The 17,856-nt window shown below is 42.8% G+C and overlaps 1 pseudogene; it reads left to right on the forward strand.

Moving 5' to 3' along the window:
- The first annotated feature begins 14,350 nt into the window (after positions 1-14,350).
- Positions 14,351-14,809, forward strand: LOC111146827 (annotated as a pseudogene).
- Positions 14,810-17,856: the final 3,047 nt, after the last annotated feature.

A 17,856-nucleotide genomic window follows, 5' to 3' on the forward strand; every position in this document is an offset into this window, starting at 1 on the left:
CTGTGATAGAACTCAGTTCTTGTCCTTCTTCATACTTATCACAATATAAGTATATATTTATTTGTGTGTTCATTGTCCAATGTCCATCTCATCCATGAGGACAGGAACCAGGTTTGTTTGGTTCCCCCACTATATTTGTAATTCCTGACATAGTACCTGGCAATATTAGGGGCCAATCTATAGTTGTGAAGTAAATTAGTGCCCAAAGTTCTTAGGAAGAGCCATGCATTTGTGAACCATAACTCCATTTATGCTACTGTTATCAAAGGCAAATCATTTGCTTGCCTTAAGCTCAAGAGTGTGCCGTAATTAGGACTATGGAATATCATTCTTTAGATAATATACGTATGTATATTTCTGCTCTAGATTTGCATTTTATGAGTCATATTTTGTTCCAGGAAGTGAAAAGTCCAGCCAAATTTGCATAAGGAGACTTTAAAAAAAAAAGTTCTTTCTTAAAGTTATAAATTATTAGTTTTGTAATTAGATGTACTAGAGGATGCCTGTTGTTTTTGCCTGCACAACTTCTTTTCCCCCTTCCTTAGGTTAGAGAACCAGGGACCACCATGTATGGTCTCTTAGGGATTGTACACTGCAGTGGGTTCCGTTCATATAGACGTTAACATGAATCAGAGTTCTGAAGCTGTACAACTTTGTGGCCCTGACATAACACTTTTCTTTTGGTGAATGCTCCTCACCCACCTAGATAGTCCAACCTGTAGGTCTGCTTCCTTGACCCTTAAGTAGACATGTGATCTAAGCCAATTAGTCAAAGAACTATCTCTAGAAACGACCATTGATTATTGTAGGACTAGGCTCATGACCAAGGGAGCCAACCAGTATTGTATGGGGGATTATGTGAATGGTAGGAGAGAAAGAATCTCTAATACTAAGCAGCATGAAATCTAGGGCTGCTAGTGGTCCTTTTGCTATATTAATAAAAGCTTACCTGCAAATAAAGTCAACATAGAAGAAAGGAGAACTGAAAGAAGGAGAAAAGGAGACAGATTATTGATGATATGGATTCATCCCCAGCTCTGCCTAAATTACTCATGGGCTTTTTAGTTATGGGAGCTAATAAGTTCCCTCCCTTGCATAAGAGAGTTTGAGCTGAATCTCTGTCCCTTGCAACCCCAAGAGTCCTGGTTAAAACAGATGCATAAGCGAAACTGTAAATCAGAAACTCGGAACTTGTTTTCTGCTTGACAGAAACCTAAACATGCTACTTTGACAATGATTTCATTTCTCTGCCTACAGCCCTCCAATGGCTTCTCATCTTACCCAAGGAAGAAGGCAACTATCCACACATTACCAGTTGGTCCCTACATGGTCTGACCTTATCTCCCCCCCGCCCACTTTCCTTCACTTTGCTCACTGTGCTTCAGGAACCCTGACCTTGGCAGTCCTTACCCTTGCCACTCATGTACTCCCACCAGAAGATATTTGTACTTGTTTATCCCTCCGCCTGGCCTCTGCTTCTCCCAGTGTCCTTCTCGCCAACATTCTGTTCTCTTTTCATACGCAAACTTCCCTCATCACCCCATCTAAAATCTTACTTTCCCCCTTTGGTATTAGTTTCCTAGGGCAGTCATAACAAAGTGTTACAATCTAGGAAGCTTACACAACAGAAATTTATTGTCTCACAGTTCTTAAAGCCAGAAGTCTGAGGTCAAGGTGTTGACAGTTGGTTTGTTCTGGAGGCCACGAGAGAGAATCTATTCCATGTTTCACTCCTAGCTTCTGGCGGTTTGCTGGCAATCTTTGATGTTCCTTGGCTTGTAGAAGCATCACCCAGATCTCTGCCTTTATCTCCATATGATGTTCTCCCTTTGTCCATGTCTCTTGTGTCCCATTTCTCCTTTTTTATAAGGACACTAGTCATTGGATTACGGCCTGCTAGGAGGGCCTCATCATGACTTGATCATCTGCAAAGATCCTATTTCCAAATGAAGTCACACATTCGCAGGTACTGGGACTTCAGTTTTGGAGGGGACACAAGTCAACCCATAATACCCTTCTTATCTTGCCTTATTTTTCTTTATGGTATATATCACTTTCTGACATATTATAAACTTACATTTTTGCCATTTAATGTCTCTCTCTCTCTCTCTCCAAACTAGGATGTAAGTTCCATGAACATGCGGATATAATGTTACTTAAAGCAGTGCCTAAGTGTATAGAAGGTATGCAATCAAATATTTGGTAAATGAGTGAATACTGAACAGGAAAATAGATTCTATAGTTTTAAAATAGTAAAATCTGAAACTTCTGTTTGCATAGTTAAGAATTTGAAGAAACTGGGGTGCCCGGGTTGTGCTGTCAGTTAGGCGTCCAACTCTTGGTTTTGGCTCAGGTCGTGATTCCAGGGTCCAAGTTCGGTGTGGAGTCTGCTTAAGACTCTCTCTCTGCCCCTCCCCCCTCACATTCTCTCTCTGTCTCTCTAAAATAAAATAAATAAATAAATCTTTTTTAAAAAAATGATTTGAAGAAACTAAGACTTCTCCCATTTCTTTAATGTACATATTTGGAATCTAAGACTCACTGGAGATCTATCCTAAATCTCTATCACAAACTAACAATTACCATTACTTTGAAAATAGAAGACTGGCTGGAAACACTCAGGAAGAATGGAATTTGGGAGTGGTAGGTTGAGAGAGGACATGGGAGAAGCGGTAGAAGTTGAATGAGGTCAAAAGTGGTCAAATTAAGGCAAAATCTAAAAGTAGTGCTCTTTATGCCTGACTTCATGATAAAAGTATGCCAGGGGCCTTCAGTGGAGTTACATTGAGTTTGTTACACATTAAAAAGCATTTTTTTAAGTGCACCTGGGTGGCACAGTCAGTTAAGCATCCGACTCTTGATTTCGGGTCAGGTCATGATCTCAGGGTCATGGAATTGAGCCCCACATGGGGCTCTGCATTCAGCAAGGAGTCACTTGTCGCTCTCCCTCTGCTCCTCCCCCCACTCTCTTTCTCTTGCTCTATCTCTAAAATAAATAAAATCTTCTAAAAAATAAAAAGCATTTTTATTTTTTTTATTTTTTTTTTAAAGATTTTATTTATTTATTTGACAGAGAGAGATCACAAGTAGACGGAGAGGCAGGCAGAGAGAGAGAGAGGAGGAAGCAGGCTTCCCGCTGAGCAGAGAGCCCGATGCGGGACTCGATCCCAGGACCCTGAGATCATGACCTGAGCCGAAGGCAGCGGCTTAACCCACTGAGCCACCCAGGCGCCCTAAAAAGCATTTTTAATATGAAACCAAATTTTGCCTGCTGCAGATATTAGAAGTGGCCCCTGGAGCATTTATTGTGATGTATCATCTGTAGATAATTTCATCAAGTTGTCTTATTATTATTATCTGTCTTTCATCTGATGCCCCCACTAGAGTTGAGGGGCAGGAAGCTCTATCTTTGCTGGTCCATAGGCAGTCAAAAGACAAGTAGTGAATTAAAGGAAAATATTTGCAGCAAATACACACACAAAAGAGTTAAGAGCCCTGGGGCACCTGGGTGGCTCAGTGGGTTAAAGCCTCTCTGCCTTCAGCTCAGGTCGTGATCTCAGGGTCCTGGGATCAAGCCCCGCATCGGGCTCTCTGCTCGGCGGGGAGCCTGCTTCCTCCTCTCTCTCTGCCTGCCTCTCTGCCTATTTGTGATCAATGTCTGTCAAATAAATAAATAAAATCTTAAAAAAAAAAAAAGAGTTAAGAGCCCTTACTTACATAAGGCTTCTCTAAATCAGTAAGAAAACAAATGACCCAGTGGATCAAAGAAAGTGCAGGTGCCATATAAACATTAAAAGTTGCTCAATCTTGCCAGTAGCCAGGGAAATGCAAATTAAAATAATAACAAAATTGAATTTTTGCCCATCTGCTTGGCAGAAGTTGAAAAGATTGATAACTTCCAGGCTGGTGAGGGTGTGGGTCTGATCACCCGATCAGACACTTTGAAACTTTTGGGTGTGGGACAGTATGTGGAACTGTATTGTTTAGATTTGAAATACATTGACCTTCTGACCCAAAAATCTCATGTTTAGGAATCTGTCCTATAAAAGAGTCAGCCTTCAAAATGATATAGATCAGTAAGACAGCAGAATTTCAATATAGGAAAGATCTAGGGGTGCTCATTTGGTTTTAAACAAATCAAGAATATGATATTTCTTGTACTTTCAAATTTATGGAGTAAAATTCCTGCTCTCTACAGAATTAATTATGAATTAAATAGCATAATCAGCTTTTATCAAATGGCAAGTAGTGGCAAGGGATGTAGTCAGTTTCCTTGAAATGCTGTGCTGGGGATTTGGTTGTGAATATTTAAGACAGTAATTCTTCAGCTTCTGCCATTCCCTCACTTACCCAGTCTCTCACCCAAAGGTGAACTTAGGTGAGAAGTGGGAAGGGCAGGCATGTACCCGGGGAAGGAAATCTCGCAGCCTTTTTCCCAAATGTCACTTTCTGCTCTCACCACCCCTGGTTGTTTCTGTTTGTAATGAGAAGGGGAAAGTGCGACTTAGAGCAAGAATTCGCCACAACCATTTTGTCATATTATGGGAGTGGCTTCATGTTTTATATTTTTAGCCAGGGAAAAGACCGGTGGTAGGCCTCTTTGAATAGAAAAGAGGAGACTCCTCTGACTAGGAAGGAAGCTATTTTTATCCCGTTAACTGCCCTGCATAACAAAGTGAGAAGCGCCTGGACTTTAGCATGAGGAAGGAGAGGAGGGTCAGGGAAATGGGTGAGACTTGAGGGAGTTTGAGAGCAAACGGGAGACTCAGCCAGCGCAGGGTACTGGAGGCCTGGGGAGCAGAGCTCCTCTAATGCTCCCTCCCCAGTTCGCAGCCCAGCTGGGAGCCGCATGGTGCGTGGTTGGCCAACAACCTCCAGCTTCTACCTCCTTCAGTAGCCACTCCAGCGGGGCTTTTTTGTTTTTTAGGAGGTGGGGAGGCGTCCCTCTCTTTTTAGGGTAGCCCCCAGAATTGACTGAGGCAGGCCATGGACAAGGCCTAGACGTTTCTGCCTTTACTGGGCAAGCTGTGCTTTAAGCATCCCTGATTCCAGCCCAGCGTTTGTCAGGTGGGCCTGGGTTGGAGGGCACCTGCCCCCTGCCCAAGCGGGCTTGCCTCCCCTTTGTCTTCACAGCTTTTACTTCCCCAGAAGACTTTCCCACCCTTTCCCGTCTCAGCACCCGTTCCTGGGAGAGCCCACCTGGCACAGCCAAAGCCCCCACATTTGCAACTGCAGACATTTCACACCAGTGGGGATCTTTAAGACACCAGAAGGAACTTTTTCTCATTTTAATTTCAAGTTCAGAATTTAAAACCGAATAATTGCCAATCAGTTCTTTGCCACACAGTCACTGTTTAACCTTGACTGATGACCGCTTTTGTCTGAGCAAACAATCACAAACTCCCTCTGGAATATATTCCTTTTCAATTTTTTTTGTTGTTGTTAAAAAGAAATGAAAGAAGTTCTGGAGGGAAAAGACCTAACAAATATTGCAACAAAACTTTCTAACTTTTATGAACAATTGATTCGTAGCTTTAGAATAAGAGAAGAGCTTGAAATTCTGTTGCCTTGCATGGGAGCATTCATCCACAGAGCCCTTGAAAATTGTCATCTAGATCTCCAGTTACAGAAGCAGACAACAAACAACACAACTTTGCAACCATGTTAGTAAAAAGAGTTAACGTTCCAAATAATTATAACTAGGTTTGCATTATTCAGGATTAACTGTCATACTTGGTGGTAATATCCACCTAGAGAAACTAGCACTTAAGTTACTCAAGGAGAACAAAAAGTTCAATCTTTAGCATCTTTTTTTTCCTGTTGTATACATTTTCCCTTTCCATTGTTTTCAGTTTACTAATTGTATGTCTTAAAAAGATGACCCAGTTTTCTTTTTCAGAAAAGCAACACATAAGGCCATTTGGACTTTTGATCTATCCTATGTGCTAGGGGAATTGGTAATCATTAACTCAATACAGTATATTTTTGTGGGGAGGGGCATTCTTTTTTGTTGTTGTTGTTAGGAAGAAAAAGGTTACTTTAAAAATGTGTAACTTTGAAAATAACATTGATAAATAGTTATTACTTGTTTAATAAGCTTTTGAATACGTTAGGGGGAGGTTGACATTCAAAATTTTTTTCTGGGTGTTTAATTAGGGGAATATCTTGGTCAATTCATTTTATTCTCTAAATGCTCAGTTCTCTGCCCTCTTTTGTGATCTCTGCTGAGATTACATCTGTGCTTGGCACTTTCACCTTTGTGAAAAGGAAAAGCTCAACTTCCAACCCAGGTTGCTTGACCTTCATTTATCCACTTTCCACCCCAGCTGGCCTAGAGCAGATGAGGTTACAGGGAGATTTCTCAGCCTCTTAGGAAGACCTTGGTCGCTGGACTTTTCTCTGCTGCTGCTTTGATGCGCTCTGCTGCACCATCCACCCTCTCTCTCCTATGACCCACTGACCCAGGAGTTCCCACGGCAAGATGGCTAATGATCTAAGTCCAGCTCTACCTGGTTTCTGTTGACACCATGGAACAGCCAACTTGTCTGTATGAAAGGGTACTTTCAGCTACAGATTACACACAGATGGTTGCATAGCTTTTCTGTGCTACTACAACTGAGACAGGGTGTTTCCAGGAGGCAGTCCTTTGAGTGAAGGGTATTTGCTTATGTGTCCTTGTATGTATGTATTATATATTGGCTAAGAGTGATGGAGTGTGTGTTCATAAGCACAGAGCTCAGGATATTTTCACAACTCTAATATGTATGTGTAAATGTTAGTATAGCCCATATCATAAATGGAAAATTGTTTTCCTGCTTAAATCTTAAAATAGTGTAAATGGAAGCTACCCAATGAGATTAATTACTGTTTTTAGTAACAGCTTGGGATAAATAGAGTTCCTTTGTAAGGAGCTTGTGATCTAAACAAGACTTATCAAACCAATACCTATAAAAATTGGCTAAGAAAAGCCTATTTGTTACACTTCTCCAAGCTAGGATTATTTCAGAGTTTTGAAATAGATAAGACCCGATGATTATCATCTTTAATTCATTATGTATTACTAAATGATAATCTAGTTTCCCACTTATTAACTAAATATTCTTGGCTTATGGTAAGGGGAAGGAAGAGGAAGAGGGGTAGGCACAGAGCTGGAAGGCTATCTGGCCCCATCCTTGCATTTATAAAGGGCCTTGAATTTAGGCTTTTTACTTTATCTCCAAAGAAGATTACGCAAAAATATGCTGATGGGATTGAAAGAAGACAGCCTCATCGAAACTTAAAATTGAGATCCCTGACTAAAGTATATCACCTTTAGTGTACTATAGATTTAAAAAATTAAATCTTTAAATTATCTTCTGACAAGCACAACTGTTTCGTGTTGTGATTTTATTGTGTTACAGTCATCAGTTGTTAAAAATGTGAACATTCAAAGCACAATTTTTATTTTTTTTTAAATATTTATTTGAGAGAGAGAGAGAGAGAGAGAAAATGAGCTGGGGGGAGGGGCAGAGTGAGAAACAGACTTCCCGCTGAATAGGAAGCCCAATGCAGGACTCAATCCCAGGACCCTGAGATCATGACCTGAGCCAAAGGCAGATGCCCAAACAACTGAGCCACCCAGGCACCCTTAACACCATAATTTTTAATCCTTTTAGCAATTTTTAAAAACTTAATATACTGGGAACCTCAAAAATAATGGAGGTAGCCTGGATCTCTCTCTGCCTCTGAGAAGTTCAGCAATTCTTTGGTGAGAATGCAAGTATTCCCATGAGGTAGCAGGAGCATTTTCATATAAACCTAAGAAACTGTAGACTAAGCAATCTAGAAAATAGGAAATTACAGGAAAGAATAAATTGTATGTTTCAAATAAAAAGTCATTGTGTATTTTTTTTAATCTTTATATTGGATTTTATGGACTTTGAGTATTTCAGTCTTACTATTCCAACATATTAATACATATTTAAGATATAGAATATCTGCACCTTGAAAGCAGATTTTCTCAGTGTAAAGTCACTTACTGGCTTTGGTAAACTTATAGAACTCACATGTGTGTGAAGCCGTGAGTATTCAACCAGAGTAAGCTGTATGCTGAACAAGAATTCTTGGACACCCGAGGCTTGGAATGCTAAAGTAAAACCTGACGGGTCTTTGAAAGACAGATCTCCCAGCAATGTCTTAAAGGAGAAAGGAGTGACAACTAAAACCAAAAGAAAGTCAAATGTCGTGAGTTAGAAGGGAAGGTTAATCCTGGGTAACAGGTCAACAGAGGTCATTATCTGAATTATAAATGTCCTGAAAAAGAACTTCTTCCTCTTGTTTGCCCAGTTCCCACAACTGCATTGTCTGCTGGGGAAGCATTTATGGTTATTTCAGCAAATTCAGTACAGAGTCATAGAGACCACCATTTTTTAACAGACATAACAAACCATTATTTAACAGACTGAAATATGAAGGCGTCTGTCCAGTTGGAGTTAGGAAATTAGATCTTTGAAACCAACAGGCATTGGTCTGGCCAACGGCATTTAGAGAACAGGGGAGACAAAGATGCAAAGGGCACCGTAGGTGAAAGAAAGACTTGAGTCTGGATTCCATCTCTGCTATGGAGTTAATGTATTCCTGCTGGTCCAAACTCAAGTGCCTAAGGTTAAAAGCACAATAAAAGGAGGAAGACTTATATCGGCAGCCCCACTTTGAAGAGCCCAGTGTTCTAGGAGCTAAAATATAAGCTAATGACTAACCATGGCACAAGCCGTAACTTTCTAGGACTCCACAGAGGGCAGGTAGAGGAAGATTTTTAAATCTGCAGTGGTTTCCAGAAAGGAGCAGGACAGATACAACTAAGGGTCTGATTCATGGTAACCTGAAATCTCCTTCCAGAGGAAGCCCATGAATGGTTCCGAATGTGCTGTATCATCTCTGGCATTCCTCATAGCAGCTCTGTGAGTTGGAGATTTTTACTCCCATTTTACAGAGAAAGAAACTGACCTCAAAGAGAGAAGATATCAGGTCATTTGCCCAAACCTGGATAGGAAAGTTGGGCTTTAGATCCATCTGACTCTAAACATGATGCTATTTCTACAGTATCTTTCTGTGTCATTCTTACTGTTACTTGTAAATTGACTTGATTTCCCCAGGTACACAGACTTGAACCTTGGAATCTTTAGTGATCCTTCCAATCAGTCATTCCACCACTATTTACTGAGCATCTAGTAAGAGCTAGGCGTTGGGGTTAAAGAATTAATGAAATAAAATTCCCACTCCCAAAGAGCATGGGATCAGTTACTAAACTGTATAGGACTCATTTCTCATATATATCTCTCCCCATATTTCTCTTCTGAGTCTCTGGTACAGCCCTCGCTGCCTGGACAGTAGTCTTTCCGGGGACCACTTTTTGGGTGGCTCAGTCTGTTAAGCTCCAATTCTTGGTTTCAGCTCAGCACATGATCTCACAGTCATCCTGGAATGGAGCCCCACATCAGGGTCTGAGCTCAGTGCAGAATCTGCTTCAGATTCTTTCTCCCTCCCCCTTGCTCTTACTCTCTCCCTAAGAAATAAATAAAATCTTAAAAAGAAAAAAGCGGGGGGTGCCTGGGTGGCTCAGTGGGTTAAGCCTCTGCCTTCGGCTGAGGACATGATCTCAGGGTCCTGGTATCAAGCCCCACATCGGGCTCTCTGCTCAGCAGGGAGCCTGCTTCTCCCTCTACCCCATCCCACCTACTTGTGATCTCTGTCAAATAAATAAATAAAATCTTAAAAAAAAAAAAAAGTGATCTTTCTGTGTTATTAGCCAGGTCATGGGAGATCTACTCAGAGGTGTGGGCAGGGTAAAGAATTTATTTGTTTGTTTGTTTGTTTGTTTGAGATGTGGGGGAGGGACATGGGAGCAGAGGAAGAGGGCCAAGTGGACTCTGTACTGAGCATGGAGCCTGATGTGGGGCTCAATCCCACAACCCCAAGATCACGACCTGAGCCAAAACCAAGGGTGGGATGCTTAACCAACTGAGCCACCCAAGCACCCCAGGGCAAAGAATTTTTTTAAGTCATAGGAAAACATCCAAAAAGTAGCAACAGTGAGAAACTGCAACCCTGCCTAGGGCCAAGATACTCCAGAGCTGTCTTTCTTCAGGAGCTACAGCCATGGAGAGAGGGAGCTGGGATACGTCTCTCTTCTTCTGCCCTTCTGATCTCTTGGAGCCCACCCCCTGCTCCAGCTCAGAAGCCAGATGACCAAATGGAACCAGGACTGCAATCCCAGGGGTCAGCTGCCCTGTGCAGAGAAGTGGGGAATGGATCAGGTAGGGGCAAATAGAGCATAGGCAGCGCTCTCTCTCTCTATTCGCTCACTTAACAAATGCATCCTGAATGTGTAGTCTGCGACAGACCTAGTGCCTAGAGGAGTGAACAGACCAGATCTTCTCTTCACTGAGCTTCCAGTGTGGCAGAGGCCACTGAGAATGAGCCTGATTCAAACAGAAGGAAGAGTTGTGAAGAAAGGGAACACAGGTCAATAAGAGAGTATACGGAAGGAAACGGAACCAACTTTGAGAGCCAGGGTAGGTCTCCCAGAGAAAAGGACGGAGCTGGGAGATCAAGGAGGAGATTAGAGAGGAGAGAAAGGACTGGAGAAAGTGTCAAGCAGAGGAGAGGGAAGGGTGAAGTGCCAGTGGTGACAGGGAGCAATGTTCATCCAGAAACAAAGAGAAGCACAGAGTGGGGGAAGGGGGAGCACTAGAGGGACCAATGGCCTCAGTGAAGCTGGGAGGGGCCCGGGCCCATCATGGGAGTGTTAGTGGACCAGGTTAAGGGTTTTGGTTGGTATTCTAAAAGCAAGTGGGATTCTCAGTAACAGAGAATTTTAATTTAGGAAGGGAATGAGGATGGGGTGGCTACAGTCAGAAGTCAGAACTGGTAGGAAGATCACTCTGGCTACAGCACAGAGACTGAATTGGAGAGTGAGTAGGGACCACCTCTCGGCAACTGCGGAAGTCCAGGAGAGAGAGAATGAGAGCAAGACCTGTGATGGTGGCCATAGAGACGGAGGACAGTGAAGATAGGAAGAGCGATTTAGGAGCCATAACAGGACTTGGCATTGGACATGGCGGCAGGAGAGAGAGAAGTGCCGGGTTGACTCCTAGGTTTCTAACTTGAACAAATGATTAAGGTAGTCCCTGAGCTAGGAAAAACATGGTAGGCCACATTTGGGGCTTGTTATGGGTTGAATTGTGCCCCCTCAAAAAAGGGGTGTTAAAATCCTAACCCCCAGTACCTCAGAATGTGACCTTGTGTAGATAGTGTTTTACAGTGGTAATCACATTAAAATGAAGTCATTAGGGTGGGTCCTACTCCAAAATGACTGCTGTCCTTATCGAAAGAGGAAATTTGGACCCAGAGACATTCATGAAGAGAAGACCATGTGAGACACAGGGAGAACACCACCTGTAGGTAAAGGCATGCCTGAGGCTACCAGAGAGGAGTGGAACAGAATATTCCCCATTGTCCTCAGCAGTAATCAACCCTGCCAACATCTAGATCCCAGACTTCCAGCCTCCAGAACTATGAGACAACAAATCTCTGTTTTGTAAGCCACCCTGTTTGTGGTACTTTGTGATAGGAGCCCTAGGAAACTAACATAGGGATGAAAACCAGAAATCTGACTCTGGACCAACTGAGTTTAAGGGGCTATTTGAGAAACAACATAACAAGGTAATTAAAAGTATGGACCCTGGAGCCATCTGCCTGGGTTTGGACACAGGCCCTGCTATTTACCAACTGTGGGAGCACACTCAAGTTAATATAAATCTGTTAGACACAGCCCCCTTGTCTGTAACTAGGAGTAACACTACCTTTCTCCTGGGGTTGTGATGAGGAGAAGATGAGCTGATCGTAAAGCTGTTAAAATAGTGCCTGGCACATGGTAAGCACTACAGAAGAGTTTATTTCCACAGACAATACATAAAGCCTCCCAGTATTGAATAGATTTGGTAAAAGAATCTGGAATTCAGGAAAGAGTTCTCCATTTTAAGATTGGGATTCACTGGCATTTACTGAAACTGTAGATAGCGCGTGTGGGATGAGAAGAGGAGAGGGCTTCTGGACAAGTCTTGACACCTCCAACCTTTATGGCTAGGAAGAGTAGGTTGAATCATCAAAGGGGATAAAAGAATGTCTAGAGAAAACCACAATGAAATACGATCTCATACCTATTAGGATGTCTGTTAGGGACTGATTTGTGTCTCTCTCCAACCCCAGATTAATATGTTAGAGCCCTAACCCCCAACGTGACTGTTTGGAGATGTGGCCTTTGAGATCATTAAAGTTAAATGAAGTAATAAGGGTAGGGCCCTAATCCAATAGCACTGATGTCCTTATAAGAAGAGGAAGAGACTCCAGAGTACGCTCCTCTCTCTCTCTCTCTCTCTCTCTCTCTCTCTCTCTCTTTCTCTCTCCTAGCATGAACAGAAAAAAGGACATGTGAGGAAAAGTGAGAAGTTGCTGTCTGCAAACTAGGAAGAGAGGCCTAATCAGAAACCAACCCTACTGGCATCTTGATCTTGGAATTTTGGCCTTAAGAACTGTGAGAAAATCAAGATGTGTTGTTTAAGCTACTCATCTGTGGCATTCTGTTATGGCAGACTGAGCAAACGAATACAATGACTGTAATTTATAGAATGGAAAATAATGTGTTGGTGACAATGTAGAGAAATTGGAATGCTCGTGCATTGCTGGTGGGATGATAAAATGGTACAGCCACTGTGGAACAGTATGGGGGTTCCTCAAAAAGCTAAACATATAATTACCATAGGACCCAGCAATCTCACTTCCAGGTATATATCCTAATTAATTGAAAGCAGGGACTCAAACAGATACTTATATACCAATGTTCACTGTAGCATTATTTGTAGGAGCCAAAAGATATATCAACGGATATAGTATATCCATACAGTGAAATGTTATTCAGCCATAAAAAGAAATTAAGTTCTCCTACTCTCTAAAATATGGATGATTCTGGAAGACCTTATAAGTGAAATAAACCAGGCAGAAAAGGACAAATATTATATGATTCTATTTATATGAGGTATCTAGAATAGGCCAGTTCATAGAGACAGAAAGTAGATTAGAAGCTACCAGGGTCTATCAGGGGAGGGAGAGATGGGGAGTTATTTATTAATGGGTACAGAGTTTCTGTTTAGGGTGATAAGAAAGTTTTGGAAAGAGATAGTGGTGATGGTTGCACAACAAGGTTATTAATGACCCTGAATTGTCTATTTTTAAATGGATAAAACACAAATTTTATGTTATTTATATTTTACCACAAAAAATAATCATAGCTAGAGAGTTTGGAAGAAAGCAAGAGGGTGGCATCATGGAGCCAAGGAAAAGAAAGTTTACCGAAGGAGGAAGTAGTTAAGAATGTGAAGAAAGGTGAATATCTGAACTGATGCGCTTAGCAAGAACTTGTCAGTGGGAAAGATGGTGGTCAGAGGGAGACACGATGGGGGGAGGGGGAGTGAAAGAGGAGAAAATGTGGATGGTTGTAGCTAAGTCCTTCAGGAAGTTTAATAAAGTGAGAGAACTGAATATGTTTGATGTTGATGGGAAAGATATGGATTAAAGAGACCGGTTACAGAAGAATGAAGGGATCGTGTAAGGAGGTTGCTCGAGGCAGAGCCCCGGAGTCCAATGCATGGGTGCGGTGGCAGGGCTGAGGCAGGGAGAGGAATTGCCCCCAGAGGGAGAGGCAGAGAAGGAGAGAGGAGGGCCATGGCAAGTCGAGGGATTCCGTTCTCTTGTGAAGTGGAAGGTGAGATCCACCAGCCGGGTGGCATGAGATGGGAGGGTAAAAGTTTAAAACAGTGGAAAAGATCTGAAGTCTTCATGTGGGAAAGTGGACAGTGGATGAAGGTGGTTGTCTAGGCAGTGCTGAGGGCTGGTCGTAAGTCAGCCATCTGGGATTTCTCTTGGCTCAGTTTGCCCTGGAATGTGACTTTCTCCAGCACTCCTCAGCTATGGAGTCAGGTATGGAGAGAGCACTAGAAAGATGGGCCTGCCCTGGGTTAGGCTTTTCCCAAATAGCACAAAATTGAAAGTGTAGGGGAGTTGAAGACTGAAGAGGCAAAAGCCACGGGAAGTTTCCAGAGAGCCTAGGGCTCTGGAGATGGGGCGGGTGGAGGGGGGTGCACTGCGAGGTGAGGGGCTAGGAAATAGAGAGCATGGCTATCTATATACCACACACACTTAACCCGGGCACGTTTTTAAAGGACAATTTCAATCACGTCCCTCCTTTGGAGTCCACCAACTTAAGTCAAGACTGAGCTTGCATTAAAAGCTTTCCCAGATCCCTTTTACGAAGATGGCGCCGAAAGCTAAGAAGGAAACCCCTGCCCCTCCCAAAGCCGAAGCCAAAGCAAAGGCTTTGAAGGCCAAGAAAGCAGTGCTGAAAGGCGTCCACAGTCACAAAAAAAAGAAGATCCGCACATCACCAACGTTCCGGTGACCCAAGACTCTGCGTCTCGGAAGGCAGCCCAAATACCCTCGAAAGAGCGCCCCCAGGAGAAACAAGCTTGATCACTATGCCATCATCAAGTTCCCCCTGACTACTGAGTCAGCCATGAAGAAAATAGAAGACAACAACACACTTGTGTTCATTGTGGATGTCAAGGCCAACAAGCACCAGATCAAACAGGCTGTGAATAAGCTCTATGACATTGATGTAGCCAAGGTCAACACCTTAATCAGGCCTGATGGAGAGAAGAAGGCATACATTCGGCTGGCCCCTGACTATGATGCCAACATAATTGGGATCATCTAAACTGAGTCCAGCTGGCTAAATCTAAATACAGTTTTTTCATGATTTAAAAAAAGAAAAAAAAGCTTTCCCCAGCAGGGCCCAGAGACCCCGCTTTAGACATATCTCCAAAACCTTCCCTATCATCTTCAATTCCTTCTGTTCCTCTTGGAATACCTCCCCAGTGGTGAACCAGAGTGGACCAGAAGTTCTCCACTGCTTTCTCATCTCTGTGCCATTGCTTATGTACATTGCTCCCTCAGGAATGCCCTCTCCTTGACATGAATCAGTCCTTTCTCATTGTTCCTGTGGAATTTAATGCACAGCTCTATTACAGCCCTTTTCACATTTTGTTAAAACTTTTTTGTTTACGTTTTTAAAGTGTATCTGTTGTGCTCATCTGCCCGAGATTCCTTCTTCCATGGCTCCTCTCCTTTTTTTGGTAACAGGTCCGCCCTGCAGTTAGAGAATTGCCCTTCCTTCACTCATGTGGATCTAACATGGCTCCCAAAGGTGGCTCTGGGACCATCTGGCTATAATTATGAGCACATGACCCAAACCAGGCCAATCAGCATCTTTTCTCAGGATCATATATGTGGAAAGTGAAACGGTCTCTCCTTGTTTAAGTCTGCCAGCTGAGATGATATAATCCAGAAGGTGTCAGTGGCCAATTTCCACACCATGACTTCTAACCACTACCACAAAGAGGAAGCCAAATTGAAATGGGGAGGGGGGGTGAGGAGAGGAAGCCCAAGCCAGGATCACATTATTTGACTGATGCCACCTGATGCTGCCTCCCTTCCTGGAACTTGAAATTGTACAAGCCATTCAAGTGCCTTTTTTGCCTAAGCCAGCAGGAGCTGGTTTTGTTTACTTGCCCCCCAAAACAGTCTCAGGGAATATACATTTTGTCTCTTCTGCTAGACTCTATGTGCTCAGCTAGACACAGACTTTGAACCATACCATATAACAGAAAGAGTGCTCAATAATATGAAATAAATGTTGAAATCCTAACAATCATTCCCAGTCCAATTCAAATCTCATTTCCATCTATAAAAATTTTATTGAACCCCCAAAACAAGTAGGATCGTTTTCAGTACCCTAACGCATTTGCCTATGATTCCCAATGGCACGTTACAGATTTTGCTTCTTATTTTGGTTGTTTGTGTTCTTGGCCATCTCTCCCTACCAGATAGTAAGTACATTGGATGCAGGGCTTAAGTCTGGGTAGTAGCTGCTCAATAAAAGGTAACTGTTCTTAATTGCACTCTCATGTACCAGCTGTGCAGAGGCAAAAAAAGATGGATGAGATTCAGTCTCTGCTCTGAGGCACTTGAGGCATGCATACAGCAAATAATGTGAGTTGCCTTGGCCTGAATAGAAAATAAATAGAGAAGAAAGCAAGTAGCCTAGATCCTTGCAGAGAAACAAAGCTTTAGACTGAGAGCAAAAGATATTTTTATCAGGAAGTGTTAGAAGAATGCAGAACAAGCTCGGAAACATTTTATAAATAGATCAGGAACCAAATATCCTGGAAAGATAAAGCCACTCATAAATGAAGTCAAACAGAGCATTTCCACAAACATAAATGAGCAAGCATAGCAGTCAGCAAATCCTCTCTTCATTGTCTCCAAACTTCTTTCCAACTTAATAAGGGTAGGTTGATTTGATCCTCTAACGCTGTGTCTAACTCTAGGCAAACATAACGGCTACAAAACACTCTGCTTCTCCAGAGAGCACTGAGGAAGCTTAATTGTTTGAACTATTCCAGCTCTATGTTAAATATGGCGGCAGAATTTCATTCAATTCTGCATCCCCCATGCACCAACACTCCTGTAACTTTCAATGTGCAGGCTCTCCGGGAAGGGAGTATCTGTTGAATGAATGGTGAGCCACTCAAATAATCAAATCTTCTCCCTCGGGTGTGCTACTACCCAGCTTCCTCAAGTTGTTTCCTCTTCAGCTCCTGAAGAGGTTTAAGAGTCCAGCCCTGGACAGCCAAGTTGAAGCACAAGTTTATGCAAGAATCCAGGAATCTTAGTCTAATCTCTGGACAGCCTGAGGGGAATCAGGCAAAAGGCATCTGGGTAAATTTACCCAAAGTGATTATGTCATCTCAGCAGTAATAACATTGCTCAGTGTCCTCAATCCCCTGAAAGCTTTCCGCGTGGCAGTTAAGATATGGGGAGACCAGCTGGCTGGCTGCTCGGTAGGGTGTCACCACAAAATGGCATTACCGGGGTGAAGCCCCAGAGGTTCAGGGCCTCAACTATTCTGCATTTGATTAGAAATTTGATTAGACCTAACCTACTGTTCGAGATAGGTGTATTAGTCAGGCATTCTCCAGAGAAACAGAACCATGAATGGCTTGTACAATAGCATATATAGGAGATTCATTCTAGGAACTGGCTCATGTGGTTATGGAGGCTGATCCACAAGCTGAAGAACCAGGAAGGCTCATGGGGTACTTCTTTTTGGGTCCAAAGGCCTGAGAATGTGGACTACAGGGGGCTGTGGGAGGGTGAGCATGATGGTGTAAGTCCCGGGTGAGTCAGAAAGCTCAACAACCAGGAGCGCCAATATCTGAGGGCAGGAAAAGATAATTGTCTCAGCTCAGGTTGAGAGAGCAAATTCACTCTTTCTATGCCTTTTTATTCAATTCAGACCCTCAGTGGATTGAATGGTGCCCGCCTCATTGGTGGTCTACTGATTCAAATGCTTATCTTCTTCCAGAGACACCCTCACAGACGCACTCAGAAATAACGTTCTACCAGCTATCTGGGCCTCCCTTAGCCAAATCAAGTTGATAAAAATAACCATCTTAGAAGAGTGATCAAACTCTAGGAAACTGAGTTGCATTCCCCCAAAACACATCCCAGTGGGTCAGAGATTCAACCAACCTGAAATTCAGACTTCTACCCTAATGAAGTAAATACAAAAACTTTATGTACATAAAGGTCCGGGGATTTTTTTTTTTTTTGTCTTTTTCTCTTATTTTGAGATCTTATTTATTTACCTGAGAGAGAGCAAGCGAGAGAGAGCACAGAGGGAGAGGGAAAAGCAGGACCCCA

Source organism: Enhydra lutris, unplaced genomic scaffold (genome assembly GCF_002288905.1).
Source record: "Enhydra lutris kenyoni isolate GAN:26980312 unplaced genomic scaffold, ASM228890v2 scaffoldscaffold14, whole genome shotgun sequence".
NCBI lineage: Eukaryota > Metazoa > Chordata > Mammalia > Carnivora > Mustelidae > Enhydra > Enhydra lutris.